Raw genomic sequence first — 18135 nt, forward strand, 5'->3', positions numbered from 1 at the left:
CCCTGTTTGGGGTTCCAGTCAAATGTTTATGGTGACATGTCGTGTGTCTTTCACGCAGACAGAAATATCCACCCACTTTGAAAACATAACATCATTATGAACATGAGTGAGATAACTGTGGTGGAAATAACCTGGGCACAGATGATGGCCAAGTTCTGCAGGACTGAACAGCCTCCTAGAGCATGTGGATAATCAGGGGTGGCCTCTCTCATCTCTACACAACTCACATGTTCACGACAGAGAAGAAGTCGTACAGTTCAGAAGCAAACCCCAAGGGGCCTGAGACTGTTGTGCAGAAGGAGTGTCCTGGCCTGACCCTCCTGTGGTGAGGCTCTGCGTTTCCATTTTCTCTGGGACCTTCAAGCACGGGTTATCATTATTCTTCCCGTTATCACAACCCTGTCTATATGCTAACGGGAAATAGAGGCCCCTCAACTGAACCTGACCTTTCCAGTCCTTCAAAAATTGCTACAAGACCCTAGGTTTACTCCGTTACAGTCCTTTTTCCGCAATGCACAGCCCGAATTAAGAAAACGATTCCAAACATTTCTTTCTTTCTTTCTTTCTTTTTTTTTTTTGCGGTACGCGGGCCTCTCACTGTTGTGGCCTCTCCCGCTGCGGAGCACAGGCTCCGGACGCGCAGGCTCAGCGGCCATGGCTCACGGGCCCAGCCGCTCTGCGGCGTGTGGGATCTTCCCGGACCGGGGCACGAACCCACGTCCCCTGCATCGGCAGGCGGACTCTAACCACTGCGCCACCAGGGAAGCCCCAGACGTTTCTTTCTGTTTTCAAATTTGAACACAGTTTAATTACAAAGAAGGAAACTGGGGTTTTGGGAGCAAGAGGGGTAAGGAGAATTGTTTTCTTTTTTCAAGTTATTTAAATGTTCAAGTGTGTTCTATAAACACTTGAATAAATTTAAAATTGGGAAAAATAAATAAATTATTCCTCATTGCTCTCCGCCCCGCTACCCCGATCTCAATGCTGCACAGCCCTCCTCTGCAGCGTCTGCCTCACTGGATGGACTGAACTCACCTGAAGAAACATCTGCCTCCCTGCAGGACTATAAGCGTTTGCTCTTACTCATTTCCATCACCTGTGTCCACCACATGCCTAAGCCCGAAGCGGACACTGACATGGGATACATTAGAAGAAACAACTTTTCACCTTTTCTTCAAGGACACGATTAAGGGGGTGGGGAACGGAATAAAGTAGTGTAAATATTGGGTAGGGGATTATTTCTTGATCAGTCCCCGACCTGCCATAAGCCTCCCAGAGTCCTGAGGAAATACGACAGGCAGTAATTTAACTTCACGGGGGCACACAGGAGATCCAGGCCAAGACGGGAAACGCACTCCTCCCCTGGAAAAACAGGTATCAATTCACAAGAAAGAGCAAGTCCTACTCACCTGGGGTTGCATTGTCTGGAACTCAGTCGCCCTGTCTTCCTGTGTATTCTCACCAAAGGGCAGTTCAAAAGCTAAGCAAAGCTGAGGAAAGAGAAAGAAGCCAAGAGACTCCAGTCTTTTCTAACATTCCCAGACATGCCCACCGTCTTGAATCTGCAAACCTTCACATGGTAGTGACTCCTCAACCCACACGTGTCTGCAGCGGGGACGAGGACAAATGGGGAGAGGGCTCTCCTCTCCAAGGGTCGACTGTAAGTCTTTGACGCTCATAATGTAGATATTAACATCCTCACTTCATAGATAACAAAACACAAGTATGGGGCTTTACAGTTTAATTAGACGCGGTGTTCCGCTGTATTATTTAATTCCATCCCTGGCACCAAATCCTAAGAGAACCTGACTCCTGCCATATGGAGGTTCTCGTATCCATAACCCAGGACGCCATTCTGGAGTCGCTGATTCTCTAAATCTTGGTGAGGTCCACTAGCGTTGTTTTGCAACACCCGTCTCAGCTCAGTAGTGTCCCGTACTTTCCCTCGAGATAACTTGCCTTTAGTCATCTGGATCCTCCTCCACATGTGGAAATCAGGCAACGTCAGTGTCTCAACCCTAGCTGTATACTTCAGGGCCCTGGACACGTGACCAAGCAACTCTGGAATCTCTTTCATGCTGAGCGGAAACAATTCAGAGACCAATCCCTTGCTCGAGTGCTCAACGATTCTCATCGTGCGAGTCTAGCACATACAACCCCTCGCACCGAAACAGGCAGGAGTACAAATGTCGTAATGCTACAGGCATGCTGCATAACCCCCGTAAGGCAGACAGGCTCATAAACTGTAGTGAAGGGGTTTCATTCTGGAGGAAATTCATTGACCGGGATATCTCAGTGAAATGGTGTCTGGAATGCTAGCTATTTTTATGAACAACATTACCCCTTCATTTTATAATTTAAGGATATGAGAGAATCTGTCAACTCTCAAGTACTACCTAAAACAAAGTTTACAATTAAATATATTACATCACCAAATACTGACACTGTGTCAACAGAATATGATTAAAACCCTTTGATGCTGAGGACCTGGAAACAGAAAAAAAAAAAATCTGCTAGTGTTAAGTGAGACCCTGAGTGGAATTCACATGTATTTGCTTACATACATACGTTGTTGCATTTAATACTCACAACAACCCTGCCTTTACGGATTATCACACATTTTTCTTTTTTTAAATAAATAAATAAATTTATTTATTTATTTTTGTCTGAGTTGGGTCTTTGTTGCTGTGCACGGGCTTTCTCTAGTTGCGGCGAGCAGGGGCTACGCTTCCTTGCTCCGCGGCATGTGGGATCTTCCCGGACCAGGGCTCGAACCCGTGTCCCCGGCGTTGGCAGGCGGATTCTTAACCACTGCGCCACCAGGGAAGCCCTAGTCACACATTTAACAACTGATGTGCGCTAGGTTCAGGAAGCTTTATTTATATGACAAAATTGTGCGGCTAGAAATCGACAGAATAAGAATTTAAAATGAGCTCTGCCCATCTCTGAATATCAAATAACTAAATATTCTAATCTTGTGGGTAGACACCAAAACCAGGTTTTACCTGTATATGTCACCAGTCAGATCCATGACCAGAGACCTCTCCCTCACAAACCTCCTCCTTTCAGTCTATTCCTACAAATACTGCCCATGCCCAGGTTCTCCTACTACATGGGAACCTCCAGTTCACTGACCTCAATTTCCAAAATCAGCCCTCACCTCTCCTCATTTTTATGGGTCAGTGTAACACACAATTACTCATTTCAGCATATACACACCAAGACCAACAATTCTAATGCCCCTTAGTCCTTCCCCGTATCCGCTGAGACGCCAGTCCCAGATGACCCCGAATATCTCCTCTTCCCATGGCTGCATCTGTCACAGTTCAGGTTTAGGTATTGATCTGGTCTAATTACAGTGTCATATATCTCCCAAAGGCTTTGTCTAAATATCTGGCATCTTACTATGGCTTACTAATCACTCTGCCATGCTTCATTAATATGTCAATATTCTCTGTACCTTTCAAATCTCACAAATTCTCTTTTCAAAAATGGCTTCACTTCCTACTGCAGATATGAATTAGATAATGTGAAGAAACAGTTCTGCTCACTGGCGTGAAATCTATACTTATTCCTGAACTCCAACTCATCAGTGTGTCTTCTCATGTAAAAACTGAAAAGTCATCTCTATTCCTAACTAAATCCAACTTCTCCAGTGGTACCCCTTTTTCACCTACTCCCTCAAATATTTCATATTATAGATTAGAAACTGAATTTATTGTACCAGCAACCTCTTCATCACTTCCCCATCCATCTCCTTAAACTCATTTAGTCTCTACACTCTTGAAATAAAAACCAGCTCTAAGCCAGTTTACATCTCATCCCTGCCACGTGACCTTTCCCCTTCAAAATAAAACTGAAAAACAGTACATACTTGGTCACAGTATGGTGACAGTACATACTTGGTCACACTCCCTCACTTGTAAAAATCACTAATGATCTCGTTAATAAATTTTGATAAGATCACAGTTATTCCTCCATAATTAAATGCAATGAGTGTATCTCAACCTTTTACTTGGAACCAAAGCATGATCTCCTTTTGGGAACTTTCTCTCTCCTAGGATTATCTGACAGCTCAAATTCCTGTCTTTAAAATATTCTAGGGCTTCCCTAGTGGCGCAGTGGTTAAGAACCCACCTGCCAATGCAGGGGACACGGGCTCGAGCCCTGGTCTGGGAAGATCCCGCATGCCGTGGAAAGACTAGGCCTGTGTGCCACAACTACTGAGCCTAAGCTCTAGAGCCCGAGAGCCACAACTACTGAGCCCACGTGCCTAGAGCCCGTGCTCCAGAACAAGAGAAGCCAGCGCAATGAGAAGCCCGCGCACCACAACCAAGAGTAGCCCCCGTTTGACGCTACTAGAGAAAGCCCGCGCACAGCAACAAAGACCCAACGCAGCCAAAAATAAATAAATAAAATAAATATATTTTTTAAAAATATAAAATATTCTAGTCACTCCTTCCAGGAGTCCTTTTCAAGGTCCTCCTCCAACAGTAGTGTTAAAATAGCTCAAGGTTCAATCCTACCCCTTTTTTCTCTCCCCTTACAATGTACTATCTCAGAACTCTCACAACAATCCTTTAGTTGCTTCAATTTTCCCTTTGTTAAATCTAAACTTATATCTAGAAACTCGTATCTAGATTCCACTTCTGAGCTATAATCTCCATGTGAATGTATTACAGGTGTGCAAAACGAAATATATTTCAAAATGAAGCCATTAACTCTTCTGCAAATAAAAATTTCTTCTCTTCTAGTCTTTTTTTTTTTTGCGGTACGCGGGCCTCTCACTGTTGCGGCCTCTCTCATTGCGGAGCACAGGCTCCGGATGCGCAGGCTCAGTGGCCATGGCTCACGGGCCCAGCCGCTCCGCGGCGTGTGGGATTTTCCTGGACCGGGGCACGAACCCGTGTCCCCTGCATCGGCAGGTGGACTCTCAACCACTGCGGCACCAGGGAAGCCCTCTTCTAGTCTTTTGAAGACTAGATAGATAGTTAGATAATGGTCCCACTAACTATCCAAGGATTAATCTTCGACACTACTTTTCAGAACCACACAAGGGAGTACTGCTGTTATCCCTACACTTAGAGCTATTGTCATCTTTCATTTTCACTCCTTTATCTACGCACATAGGACCGCTCCATATTCATTAGGTGTCAGCCTGAGATGAAATGCCATTTGTTCTGAGATCCCGTCTTTAAACTATAAGCCTTTCCTTCTCAACTAGTTGGCTTGAGGACTCTACATTTCCTTTGGTCTATTCATCTAATTTCTCCCTATGCATTTATTTGTTTGCTCCTTTCTTCACTGCCAAGACCACCTGCAGAATCTTAATGCAATTTTATCTTTGTGATTTATGAATTATGAATAAACAGAAATTCCATGTACACAATCACCTAACCTGCCCTCAGAAGATTGTGATAAATGGTCCCGCACGAGATTGAACATAGTAAGATGCACCCTTAAAAGTAAAACAAAAACTGATTATCTTTATATAGCCCCTCGGAGCTTTTAGCTTGCCTCCTGTTGCCTGATTCGAACTTGTTAAAAAATATTTCAGATTAAAAACACACTGGCGACACTGCCAAGAAGCAAACATACTGGGGGTTGTGGAGAGTTCATGTGTTAATACAAATTAAGAAAAGCCGAGTCCTCGCGGAGAGTCGCCGCGGTTTCTTGCTTCAACAGTGCTTGGACGGAACCCGGCGCTCGTCCCCCGCTCCGGCCGGCCGCTCAGAGCCAGCCCTCGCCACCACCTCACGGCGCCCTCCGACCGCCCCAAGGTCCCCGCCGCCGTTACAGCGCCGCGCAGCCACCGCCACCGTTTCACCTCAGCCGCCCGCCACGACGACCGCGTCCCCCTCGCAGGTGCGCCAGAACTGCCACCAGGGCTCGGAGGCCGCCATCAACCGTCAGATCAACCCGGAGCTCTACGCCGCCTACGTCTACCTGTCCATGTCGTACTATTTTGACCACGATGATGTGGCTCTGAAGAACTTTGCCAAATACTCTCTTCCCCAATCTTGTGAGGAGAGGGAACATGCTGAGAATCTGATGAAGCTGCAGAACCAACGGGGTGGCCGAATCTTCCTTCGGGATATCAAGAAACCAGACCGTGATGACGGGGAGAACGGGCTGAATGCAATGGAATGTGCGCTACACTTGGAAAAGAGTGTGACTCAGTCACTACTGGAACTGCACCAACTGGCCACTGAGAAAAATGGCCCCCATTTGTGTGACTTCATTGAGACTCATCTGAATGAGCAGGTGAAATCCATTAAAGAATTGGGTGACCACGTAACCAACTTGCGCACGATGGGGGCCCCCGAATCTGGCATGGCACGGTATCTTTTTGCAAGCACACCCTGGGAAATAGTGATAATGAGAGCTAAGCCTTAGGCTGGCTTCCCGTAGCCACAGGGGTGACCTCCCTGGTCACCACGGCAGTGCATGCATGTTTGGGTTACCTTACGTTTTCTGTAAGTTGTACCAAAATATCTACAAGTCCTTTCCTTAGTACCATTCCTTCAAATAAAGTAATTTGGTACCCCCCCCCAAAAAAGAAAAGCCAACCAGTCTGCATCTCTCCAAGGATATTTAGCTATATCCTAAGTATGTAAATCACTACTACAAAGTTTCAGAATAACTGAGCCACAAATTATAAGTGATTTGAGTATAAATAAAATGTGTTTTAACTAATTTTTTAATGCAGAGGACACGGGTTCGAGCCCTGGTCCGGGAAGATCCCACATGCCACAGAGCAACGAAGCCTGTGCACCACAACTACTGAGCCTGAGCTCTAGAGCCCGCGAGCCACAACTACTGAGCCCGCATGCCACAACTACTGAAGCCCGTGTGCCTAGAGCCCATGCTCCACAACAAGAGAAGCCACCGTGATGAGAAGACCGTGCACAGTAATGAAGAGTAGCCCCCACTCGCCACAACTAGAGAAAAGCCCACGCGCAGCAACGAAAGACCCAATGCAGCCAGAAACAATAAATAAGTAAAATAAAATTTATAAATAAATAAAATTTATAAATAAATAAAACTTAGAATTGAGATGTCTCAGGCTACTGGTGCAGGAACGAAGAATACAAGATTCTGAAAAACCGTTTAAAAACAATCTACTGTCATTTTGAATATAAGCTTTTGTTTCAAAATCAATATTTTCCCTCCATGTCTTTTTATGACAATTTTATAAATTTGGGAGTGTCATCGGTTTATTTCAACAATTCCTGTCACACTGAGGTCCTGCAGAAGACCTGTCATAAGATGAAATTCAAAAGTATCTAGGGCTGTCATTGGGTCACACTAAAAAAGTTAATCATGGTAATAATTCAATTTGAAAACGAGTTACGCTGAGAAGCATTATTTTAAATATATGAGAGAGAAGGCAACTTCCTTTAAAGCCTGCAAAGTGAAATCATAATAAATTCTGATTTGGATGTGAATAAAATATCAACATTTAAACATGGTTGGGAGTTTTAATACACCTACTCTTCAATTTTTCAATGTTTTTTCAACTACTTTCACTTTATAGAAAAACTACCCTGTAGAAAGTAATAAACACGTGTAGCGCTGCAAACACTACTTCCCTTTCACCTGGGGAACCGGGTGCGTGTTGACCAGGCCCTTCCTGTGTCCCCAAGTCACTCGACCAAACACCCCGGCTCGTCGTGGTGCTTCCACCAGCGTCCACACGGGTCCCTTCCTCCGAATCTGTAGCGGGATTTCCCCTCAGAAATGATCTTGAACCCGTAAAAAATACGACAGCCTGCTGTGATTTTCACCCCAAACCCCTCACTGAACGCATACTTCTGTAAAAGAAGTCTTGCTAAATCGGTGCACGAGAAAGTGAAGAATAAAACACTTGGAAAAGTCCACAAAACGGAAAGCACTTTCCCGCTCTTTGAGAAAAATACGTACCTTCAGGTCGGGTCTCTCCTGAGGAAACAAACCGCTTGCTCTCGGGGGCAGGCGGCGTCCTCGAGGTCCGCGGGCAGAGAGCGCATGCGCCCTATGTGCGTCACGTCACCTGGCGCTCTTGCGCCCTCGGCCAGCAGCCGGGCGCGGTACAGGATGCTGAGAGCTCGCTGTTCCGCTGGGGAAGTGAGCCCTTCACAGGCTCTTGCGCAGTTAGCCTGGGGGTAACAGACACGTGAGGGGAGACGGCTAGAATAGCCCATGTGCTAATGGATGACGGAGCTTAACGTATTAAGCTATGTTGATAGCTTAATATTATAAATATTAATATTTATATTACTATGTTAATATAAACGATTATTCCTTATAGACATGCATCTATGTCTATATGTATATATGGATCAATGGATCCGTAGATGCAACTTAGGTGGACATACATAGGTCAGAACATACAAAAACTTCCTCACACTGTCAGCTGAGAAGCCAAGAAACAAGCATTCCCCTGTAGCAATGGACGCATTCAGATCTACGTTGTTGCTGTTTTTGAACATATTTGCTAATAAAAAGAAACCATGTTCCTTGGAGAAATAGATCATTCTAGGTCTGGAGCAGGAAATGTACAAGATGAACCTGGAGACTCTTGTAGTTCCAGACAGTGAGGAAGTGTTAATTCAACAAAACAATAAATGCACACATACACACACAGGCACAGATGGGATTGTGTCAAAGGAAAACAGAAATCAACTAAAAGAATTCCCAAGGGCCAAAACTGGAAGATTCTGAGCAACAAAATAATTAAGTAGTATTCACTATAACCCAGGGTACAAAGTAAATATCCAAGAGTTCATACTGATTTAAATAAAAGACTAACTATATAAATAAATTGGAGGAGGGTACAAATCTCCCATGGAGAGGAACTCCTGATAATTCAGGTGGATATCAGCAATCCAGGAGGTAGAGTAGAACTCTCCACTCCTTAAGGGCTGCGCATAGCGAAATCCTTCCAAAACAATGCATTTTTTGACATGACGAAAGCATAACTTTACACTGGAGAAACCTGGTAAATAGCTGGACAGACAACATTAACATCCTAGTGATAAATCACTTCATACTTGTAGCCTTGAAATGATGAGAATGGTAGTTTACCTCTGTCATCTTTCTCAAAAAACAAATGAACAAAATAAAAATTCAACAAATAAAGAAACACATAAGCCAAACTAATTATAAGAAAAATCATCAGCTGTATCCCAATTGGAGTAAATTCCATAAAATTCCAAGGTTCCCCGGAGTACTTAGAAAGTTCCGTGGTTGCTTGAGCGAGCCGGTCACTTCCTCTACGGCTTCCAGGTCAGTATCAACATTTCCTGGCTACCAGAGGCGACCTGGAAAGTTTTCATCAGCTCAAGGGGAACAAGGTAGCTGACTGAGCAGCCATTTTGACAATGGTGGTCTCCTGGCTTTCGAGCTTAAGTAAGTTTCTGAAGAGGGAAAAGTGTTCTCCCTGCAGCCTTTCCGGACTGGTTCTTGTGTCCTTGGGGGCATCTGAGAGAAATAGCAGGCGTCTCATGCCCACCGTTCACTCGCTGGCCTTCTGTGTCATTAAGAGCTGTTTCTGGGTCCCTGAGCTGAAGGAGAAAATTCAGTGTTTTCTCAAGATGTCCAGAGATGCCCTCGGGTGGCGATTCCAGCTGGCTACAAACAATTGCTGGGCTTCGCAGGGACTTGTGACTTTTTGCAGAGTCTCAGGAGGGCCCAGTACATCATCCTTGGTTCTCACATTCCAGTCTGGGAGAGCCCCTACCTCAGAAACGGAACGAGGAGTATCTCAGGAGCATCTTCAAGCCGAAGGTTCAGTCGGGAATATCACGAGCTGGGAGCTACAGTATATGAGTATTTGTGTTGGGGACCCCTCACAGGCATCTTCAGAAAATCAGACACCCTTGGTGAGTAGAGAGACTCTATTCATTGTTGTATAAATACAACCAAAACACAATACATAAGGGCAACAGATATATGTATAAAAATAATCATGAATGTCAACAGTAACAGAGGTCATTATCACCCTAGTGATACTAACAATTATAATACTGAAAATAGTACTCAGCCTACAAAGAGGGCAGATAAGAGTACAGATTCCCTCAAGTGAACGACAGATACAGATCCTGGACTTCGGAGGCAGTCTGAGTCAGAGTGCCAGTTACACAATGAAAAAGTGTTCCCTGAAAGCAAGGCCTAGCAGCAGGAGGGATCAGAAACACAAGGCCAAGGGGCTTCCCTGGTGGCGCAGTGGTTGAGAGTCCGCCTGCCGATGCAGGGGACGCGGGTTCGTGCCCCGGTCCGGGAAGATCCCACATGCCGCGGAGCGGCTGGGCCCGTGAGCCGTGGCCACTGAGCCTGCGCGTCCGGAGCCTGTGCTCCACAACGGGAGAGGCCACAGCGGTGAGAGGCCCGCGTACTGCAAAAAAAAAAAAAAATTATAACATAAAATTCATGATGTGGCAGGAGATAACAGGAACTGAATACAAATGTAGAAATAAATTACCAAGTTGAGATTAAAGGCAATTCCTTTCCTGTTATGAGGGAGATGGCATAAATAATGAATGACAGTACAGGAATACTCTAACTAAATCTAGTGGTAGAATGTATATACATCCAAAATTATCTATTTTCCTAGACTAAAATGTTAACAGTTATCATTGCTGGGTAGTAGGATTATGGGTGATTTTTAAATATAAAATTTCATTCTTTATAGGTTTCTACAGATTTCTACTATGAATAAATTACTTTTATATTGAGAAAATAATACAAAAATATCTATTTCCTTTGTGAAAGAGTTTATATACAACCTGATAAATGTGGGGGGGAAATGCGAGTCCATGGAGAATGAATAGCAATGGGGAAGGTTTGAAATACTCTTTAATGTGAATGGGAGACAGAATTGACAAGCAATTCAATCATAGGATTGCCAGGCATTTTTCTGAGACATAACTGAAATGTCTTCAGATACAATGAAATACTTATCGTGCCCCCCAGTTTAATTATTTCCTCTTGGGAACCAGCAATTTTAAGCTTAACGAGCCATCTGCACAACCATAAGGTCTCCACTCAAATAGTTACCGAGTCCAAGCTCGCTCTGCTTGCCGCATGACAGGCCAATACATCGGAGACGAGGTGCTGAGGCAAAGAATAGCAACTTTATCAGGAAAGCCAGGCATCTGGGAAGGTGGCGGACTAGTGTCCTAGAGTACCATCTTATCGGGGTCTGGAAGGGGAGGAGGTGAGGAAGTAAAGAAGGCCGTAAGTCTTGCAAAGCATCTGGTTTGGCCAGCCTCGGGGAGGGGGGTGTTAATTTCCTCTTTCTTGCAGCCGTTCACAGGTGGGCAGGGTCAGAATGTGTGAGCTGAACAAAGGCACTTTAGTTTAACATTCAGGCAGAGGGGCAGGTTTCCCCGATGCAGGTCAATATGTATGCTTATAGCTATAGAAAGATGTAGATTGACCCGCCCTTCTCCAACTGTAAGGAAATCGCCATCCCCAGTTAAGGAATTTAGGGCTTTTCTATGTGTGGGAAGATGCAAGGGTCTGGGCTTGCTGAAATCATTCCTTTGATATGCACCTCTCCTATCTGGGGCCAGTATTCTATGTTTTCACGTCCTGAGTTTCCTCAAGGCTCACCACGGGGGAGTGGCTGCAGTCTGATGGCGGCCAGATGGCAGGTATTCTTTGTTTCCTTCCGGAGTTCCCTCGGGGCTTTTACCAGCTCAGGCTGGAGGGCTGCACTTGCTGTCTGTGACATCGTTTCTTCACTGATACGGCAGGAAATATTCCATTTCTCAGATCCTCCCCTTGGTCCAGAATTAGACCAATATTTGGGAGACATTTCACGACCAGATATTGTCCCACAGAGCTGGGAGGCTCATCCCAGATCAGGCGAAAATTCTTGTTGATATGCCACTCCAGGTGCTAATTTCCAGATTAGGCCCTGTTGATAATTAAAGATTTTTCTGGATTCTCTGTCTCACTAGCCTGTTATGAACCAGGAAATGTTTTCCCTCTTGCTTCTTCCCATACCTAGAATCACACTATTACAATTATTCTATGAGAGTCATAAATGTGATCTATTTCCTTAAGATGTTTAGCCATCATCAATTTTGTTGGAGGCCTGGTTACACACTGGTACTGTAAGAGACAATTTTATAAAAATAGACAGGATAGGGCTTCCCTGGTGGCGCAGTGGTTGAGAGTCCGCCTGCCGATGCAGGGGACACGGGTTCGTGCCCCTGTCCGGGAAGATCCCACGTGCCGCGGCGAGGCTGGGCCCGTGAGCCATGGCCACTGAGCCTGCGCGTCCGGAGCCTGTGCTCCGCAAAGGGAGAGGCCACAGCAGTGATAGGCCCGCGTACCGCAAAAAAAAAAAAAAAAAAAAAAAAAAAAAAGGGGGCGGTGGCCCAATTCCTGGGAATCCCCGCCCCTTCCCCCAAATAGTTGGAATAATCCTCCCGCTCATTAGCCTATGAAATGACCAGCCCATAAAAACTAACCGCACGATGTTTCGAAGTCTCTTGCCTTCCAAGATGGCCTACCGTCTGTCTGGATGTGGAATGTGTCTCTCTAAATAAATCTGATTCTTACCTATCATTTCGTCTCCGAGTTCTTCCGCGGCGAAGAGAGAACCTTAACTTCACCTCGAGCTATCGGCGAAGCCAGTCAGACGAATACGATAAGCCTCAGCCTCTCGCCTCTCTTGCGCTTGAGAGGCGCTACTCACCATGACTCTCCCACTCTCTTTTGTTTCTTACTCTCTGTTGCCTTTTTAGACTTAGCCTCTGGCCTCTCTTGGGCCTGAGAAGCGCGGCCCTACTTGCAGCCATCTCCATCTCTCCCTCCCTCTCTTTCTTACAGTCTGTCTCATTTTCAGAGCTATTGCAGCAGAAATGTGGGCTCAGTACAAGCATAACATCGCCCCCTCCCCGAGGCTACCCTCATAGGCTTATTGGTCCACCTATGCCTAACTTTCCTTGTCTCAACTCTGCATCCCTACCTCGCTCTTACTTGCCACTCTTATCTCGTGACTTTGCTGGAAACGGGGGGAGAAATCTGCCAGGCATTATCCAACCTTGCCGCTGTTACATGTGCGTAGGGCATGCCGGGGAAGGCTTCCAGCTATCCTCGCAGACAGGTAAGGACCCTAACCATAGGCTCTTTGCCCTCTGGGTTGGCCTTATGCACCATTTAATTCACTAGTAACAGGTCCAGTTGTGTAAAAAGATGGACTACAGCGTTACTTAGAGTTCGTGCCCCTGGTTACTGCAGCTGCGATCCCTTTGGGGCGCTCCCTCCACGGTGGGCGGTTCCCGGGGTTTCAGGAGGGGGAGGGTCCCGCGCCGCCTGGTTGGGACTTAGGGCAGTGGGTCCGTCCCTTCTGGTGTTTGGCCCGCCCCCTCCAGGATCCACCCTGACGTCACCCCGCCCTGTTAGGGCGGGGCAGGCGGCTCAAGCCGGGTGGGCCTTGCACCTGGCCCCGCCCCGGGGGATACGTGCCCGGGCCCTGACCCGCCTTTGCCCTGCTTGCCTCCCCGGGTCGAGTGATTGGGAGTGTCCTTTCAGGGTCGCGGGGCCTCCGTCCCCCCAACGACAGTCACGAGGCCTCCGCCTCAGCTGCAGACCCGCCCCCGCGCCCAGCCCCATTGCCCGCTGGCCAGAGCACATGTGCGAAGGCGGGGGGAGCGTGGCACCGAGGCCCCAGGGGTGCCGCCCACAAAAGGGAAGGGAAAAGACAGGCTTTTTTCCTTTTTCAGAAACCGTCTCCCTTACTGGCCAGTGCCTGCTCTCTGAAACTTACCACCTTTTTAGAGAAAAAGCCTGGGTCTTGATTAAATAGGCCTTAGAACCACGAGGATGTCCGGGGGAACATATCCCAGCACACAGGGATTAATCTATAGAATCTATAGAGAAACCTCAGGAAGGGCACTCATCCTCGGTACTACGGATGCCAGGATAGGACACGGGCCCCAGGACGCTGCGGCCAGCAGAACTGCCACATGCGAGAGTAGCTGGCCCCCACTGTGGATAAAGTCGTTAGGACTAGAGAGCCCGCATGGGACCTCCTAGCGCTAGCGCTCCTCTCTGGTACAGGAGCATTCTCTCCCCGAGGGAACGACGGGGAACACCTCCACCATCCCCGAGGACTCACCCCTCGGGTGCAGTTAGAGTCACTGGGACAAGTTTTCTCTAGATTCTTTAAAAGGAAAAAGCTCGGGCTTCCCTGGTGGCGCAGCGGTTGAGAATCTGCCTGCCGATGCAGGGGACACGGGTTAGAGCCCTGGTCTGGGAAGTTCCCACATGCCACGGAGCAACTAGCTCCGTGAGCCACAATTACTGAGCCTGCGCGTCTGGAGCGTGCGCTCCGCAACAAGAGAGGCCGCGGTAGTGAGAGGCCCGCGCACTGCGATGAAGAGTGGCCCCCGCTTGCCACAACTAGAGAAAGCCCTCGCACAGAAACGAGGAGCCAACACAGCCATAAATAAACAAATAAATAAATAAAATTTGAAAAAAAAAAGGCAAAATCCCTTAAAAAAAAAAAACTCATTTTCTTTGGTAATGTATAAACTTAAGGACGATGAGGCCTGGCCAGAAAACGGAAGCCTCAACTATAATGCCATCCTACAGTTAGACATCTTTTGCAAAAGACACGGGAAATGGACAGAATTCCTTATGTACAGGCTTTTATGGCCCTAAGAGAAAACCCAGAGCTATGCAAGCCCTAGGTTAGGGAACCTTGCCGGTTGGGACCCATTCGGGCTACACAAAAGCCCTCTCTAGTGGCACCCCTGGAAGAAAAGGAGCCCCAGACAGAAGACCCAAATACTTTCGAGGGACACATTGTATGTGCAACCCACTTCATCAGCCAATCAGCCCCCAACATCCGTCGGAATCTTCTGAAGCTTGCCATGGACCCCCAAACGCCTCTTAACCTTATCGACAAGCTTTCAGTGTCTTTAACAACAGAGACCAGGCTGAGGAGGGAAAGAAGGAACAGTGTGACTTAAGGAAGGAACGACGGCAAGCCAGGCTTTGGGCAGCTGTGATGACAAGACCTAACCCACCTCCTGGTCACCCCAAAATTACTCCCAGAAGACCTCCGCCAGGGAAGGGAGCCTGTTCAGCTGTGGGAGTCCCAAACACTGGAACAAGGAATGCTCAGGAAACAGGCCCCAGCCTAAACCCCAAACGCCATGACCACTCTGCAAGAAGATGGGCCCCTGGAAGAGGGACTGCCCCCAGCTCCAAAGGGAACAAGGAAATTCCTCCATGTCAGTCACGGCAGTGGCTGATTGACAGAACCTGGGACCCCCCCCAAGGCCCCCGAGAAGACAGTCATTGTAAGGTCGGATCTTAACAAACGGCACCGCGAAACAGAGGAAAGCTTCAAGTGAGCTTTATTAGGGAGTACTCCCGGGCTAGGTTCACTGGTCCGAGAGAAAGGGGCCAGAGAAGTCGCACCCGAGCGAGGGTTGGGCAAGATGTTATAGGGGAAGAAGGGAGAGGGGTGTGGTGAATCTGGGAGGGCGCAGGGTATTCCTTATTTGGTGGTCTTTTCGGGTATCCTGGGGAACCGTTAGTCCCACCCCTCGAAAGGCGGGAAGGCTGGGCCGGAGAGTTTCGGTCTGATGCAACCTGTGAATTTGATTGTGTTCCCCTGCCTCGGGCCAGCTGGCCTTACATCCCGACATCTTTGGTGTAATGGGGCGGCGTTCTGATCTCTGGCTACTTCATGCTGAATGGGGGCGTCGAAAGGGGAGACGGGCGACCAGAGGTCCGAGGCTTAGGGGAAACCAGTGCGGGGTTCTGTAGGAAGCAAGGTGTTAAGGGCCGAGGAGCATTTGGTTTGTGGCCACCCAAGAGACTTCCTCCATGCGCCTGCGAAGGAACCTCCTTTGTCGGCCGTCAGGAAATCCAGGGCTCGTCGATTTTGGAGGGCAACTCGGGCTACTGAGGTGATCTGGTGCTGGAGGGAGGTGATGGAGGCGGCAGAAGCCTCGATGGCTAGCTGGAGTTTCTGTTCTAGGTCACGGGATGTTGAGACACTGTGTGTTAGGGCTCCTCCCCCATGCCCGCAGCAACGAGAGAGGAAGCGAGGGAAATGCCTGCGACCAAAGGGAGAAAGATGGCCCTTTGGCCCTTAGAGAGGCCGAGGGCCCGCGTGAGTGCTATCAGTTCAGCCCTCTGAGAGGTTGTCCCTTCTGGGAGGCTGTTAGCCTGGATAATAGTTGAGATAGTTAGCACCGCATAGGCTGCCCGTCGGCGTCCATCAGGCCCGAGTTTTGAGCTGCCGTCTATGAAGAGGGTGCGGTCCGGGTTTGAAAGAGGGGTGTCAAAAGTCCCTCTCTCGGCGGGCTGAGGGCCTCTAGGGCTTGGGGGCAGGAGTGGGAAGGGGAGGCCCCGGTATCGGAGATAGGCAAGAGGGAGGCCGGGTTTAGGCCGGGGAGAGGTCGAGGGAGATAGCAGGGTTTTCAATGAACACTAGGTGGAACTCCTGGATGCGGGAGGGGCCCAGGAGGGAGAGAGACTTGTGGCCTAGGAGGTCGACCAGCCGGTGGGAGGAAAACACGGTTAGTGGGTGGGCCAGAGTCAGTTTGAGTGTTTGGTCAGTTCGGCTGCCGCTGCTAGGGCCCGAAGGCATGGCTGCCATCCCCGAATGGTTGGGTCTAGCTGTTTGGGGAGGTAAGCCACGGGGCGGTAGCAAGGCCCTACAGGCTGGGCAAGGAGTCCAGTGGCTATTCCGGCCCGTTCATCCACAAAAAGGTGAAAAGGTCGGTTTGGGTTGGGCAGAGAAAGGGGAGGAGAAGATATCAGAGCGTTACGGAGGGTGAGAAAGGCCTGTCGAACGGCGGAAGGAGAGGTGAGGGGTTCTTGAGGGGTTTCTTTAGCGGCTAGATATAAGGGTTTAGCGAGGAGAGCAAAGTTAGGGATCCAGTGTCGGAAAAACCCTATAAGGCCCAAAAAGGAGAGAATTTGTTCCGCTGTTTCCGGAGGCTGGAGTTCACGGATAATCCAGGTGCGACCGGCTGTTAGACCTTTTGTGGTAGGGGTAAGGTGGAGCCCCAGGTAGGTTACAGAAGATACAGATAACTGAGCCTTGGCTGGGGAGACCCGATAACCGCGAGAGCCAAGGTAATTGAGGAGATCTGCAGTGTGTTGTCTTGAGAGGCTGAGAGATGGGCTACGAAGGAGGAGGTCATCTACATATTGAAGGAGTGTGCTGGGGGTAAGGGAGCAGGAAGTGAGGTCCCGTGCCAGCGCCTGACCCAAGAGGTGAGGACTGTCGCGGAAGCCCTGGGGAAGAACTGTCCAGGTGAGCTGACTGGAAGTATGAGTATCCGGATCCGTCCAGGTAAAGGCGAAGAGGAAATAGGACTTGGGATGTAGGGGGATAGCAGAAAAGGCATCTTTGAGATCCAGAACCGTAAAGTGGGTTGTGGATGGGGGGATACGGGAGAGCAAGCTGTATGGGTTTGGTACTACTGGGTGGAGAGGAATTATGGCCTCATTGATTAGTCGGAGGTCCTGGACCAGGCGATAATCCCCAGAGGCCTTGCGGGCAGGCAGGATGGGGGTGTTGCAGGGAGAGTCAGTGGGGATAAGGAGTCCCTGGTTTAGGAGTCTGGTGATAATAGGTTGTAGGCCCCTAAGGAGAGTCTCAGAGATGGGAAATTGGGGCCTTGATGGAAATTTGGAGGGGTCCTTTAGGCGGATGAGGACGGGGGAATGGTGTGTTGCTATTATGGGCTTAGAAGTATCCCAGAGTTGGGGATTGATTGGGTTCAGTGTGATTGGAAGAGGGGGATAGGAGGGGGAGGGTTCTAGAGACAGGCCGAGAAGAGGAAGCAGGAGTTGGGAGGAGGGGACCTTAGGGTCAAGTTTAACCAGCTGGAGGGAGGCCCCTAAGTGGAAAAGGACATCTCGGCCTAGCAAGGGAACTGGGCAGGATGGTATGACTACGAAGGAATGAGTAAAAGGGAGTCCTTTGATACGACATGGGAGTGGACCGGTCTGGAGTGGGAAGGATGGTTTGCCATCAATACCCATGACCGAGATCTGGGAAGGAGAAACTGGCCCGGAATAAGTAGGCAGGACCGAATAGGTAGCCCCCGTGTCCACCAGAAATGAGATGGACTTACCCGCTACCTGTAGCGTTACCCTGGGCTCGGCGAG

The 18135-nt window shown here is 48.4% G+C and overlaps 1 pseudogene; it reads left to right on the forward strand.

The window, feature by feature from the left end:
• The first annotated feature begins 227 nt into the window (after nt 1-227).
• LOC116746888 lies at nt 228-6404 on the forward strand (annotated as a pseudogene).
• The last annotated feature ends 11731 nt before the right edge of the window (nt 6405-18135 follow it).

This window comes from Phocoena sinus, chromosome 21 (assembly GCF_008692025.1).
Source record: "Phocoena sinus isolate mPhoSin1 chromosome 21, mPhoSin1.pri, whole genome shotgun sequence".
Lineage (NCBI taxonomy): Eukaryota > Metazoa > Chordata > Mammalia > Artiodactyla > Phocoenidae > Phocoena > Phocoena sinus.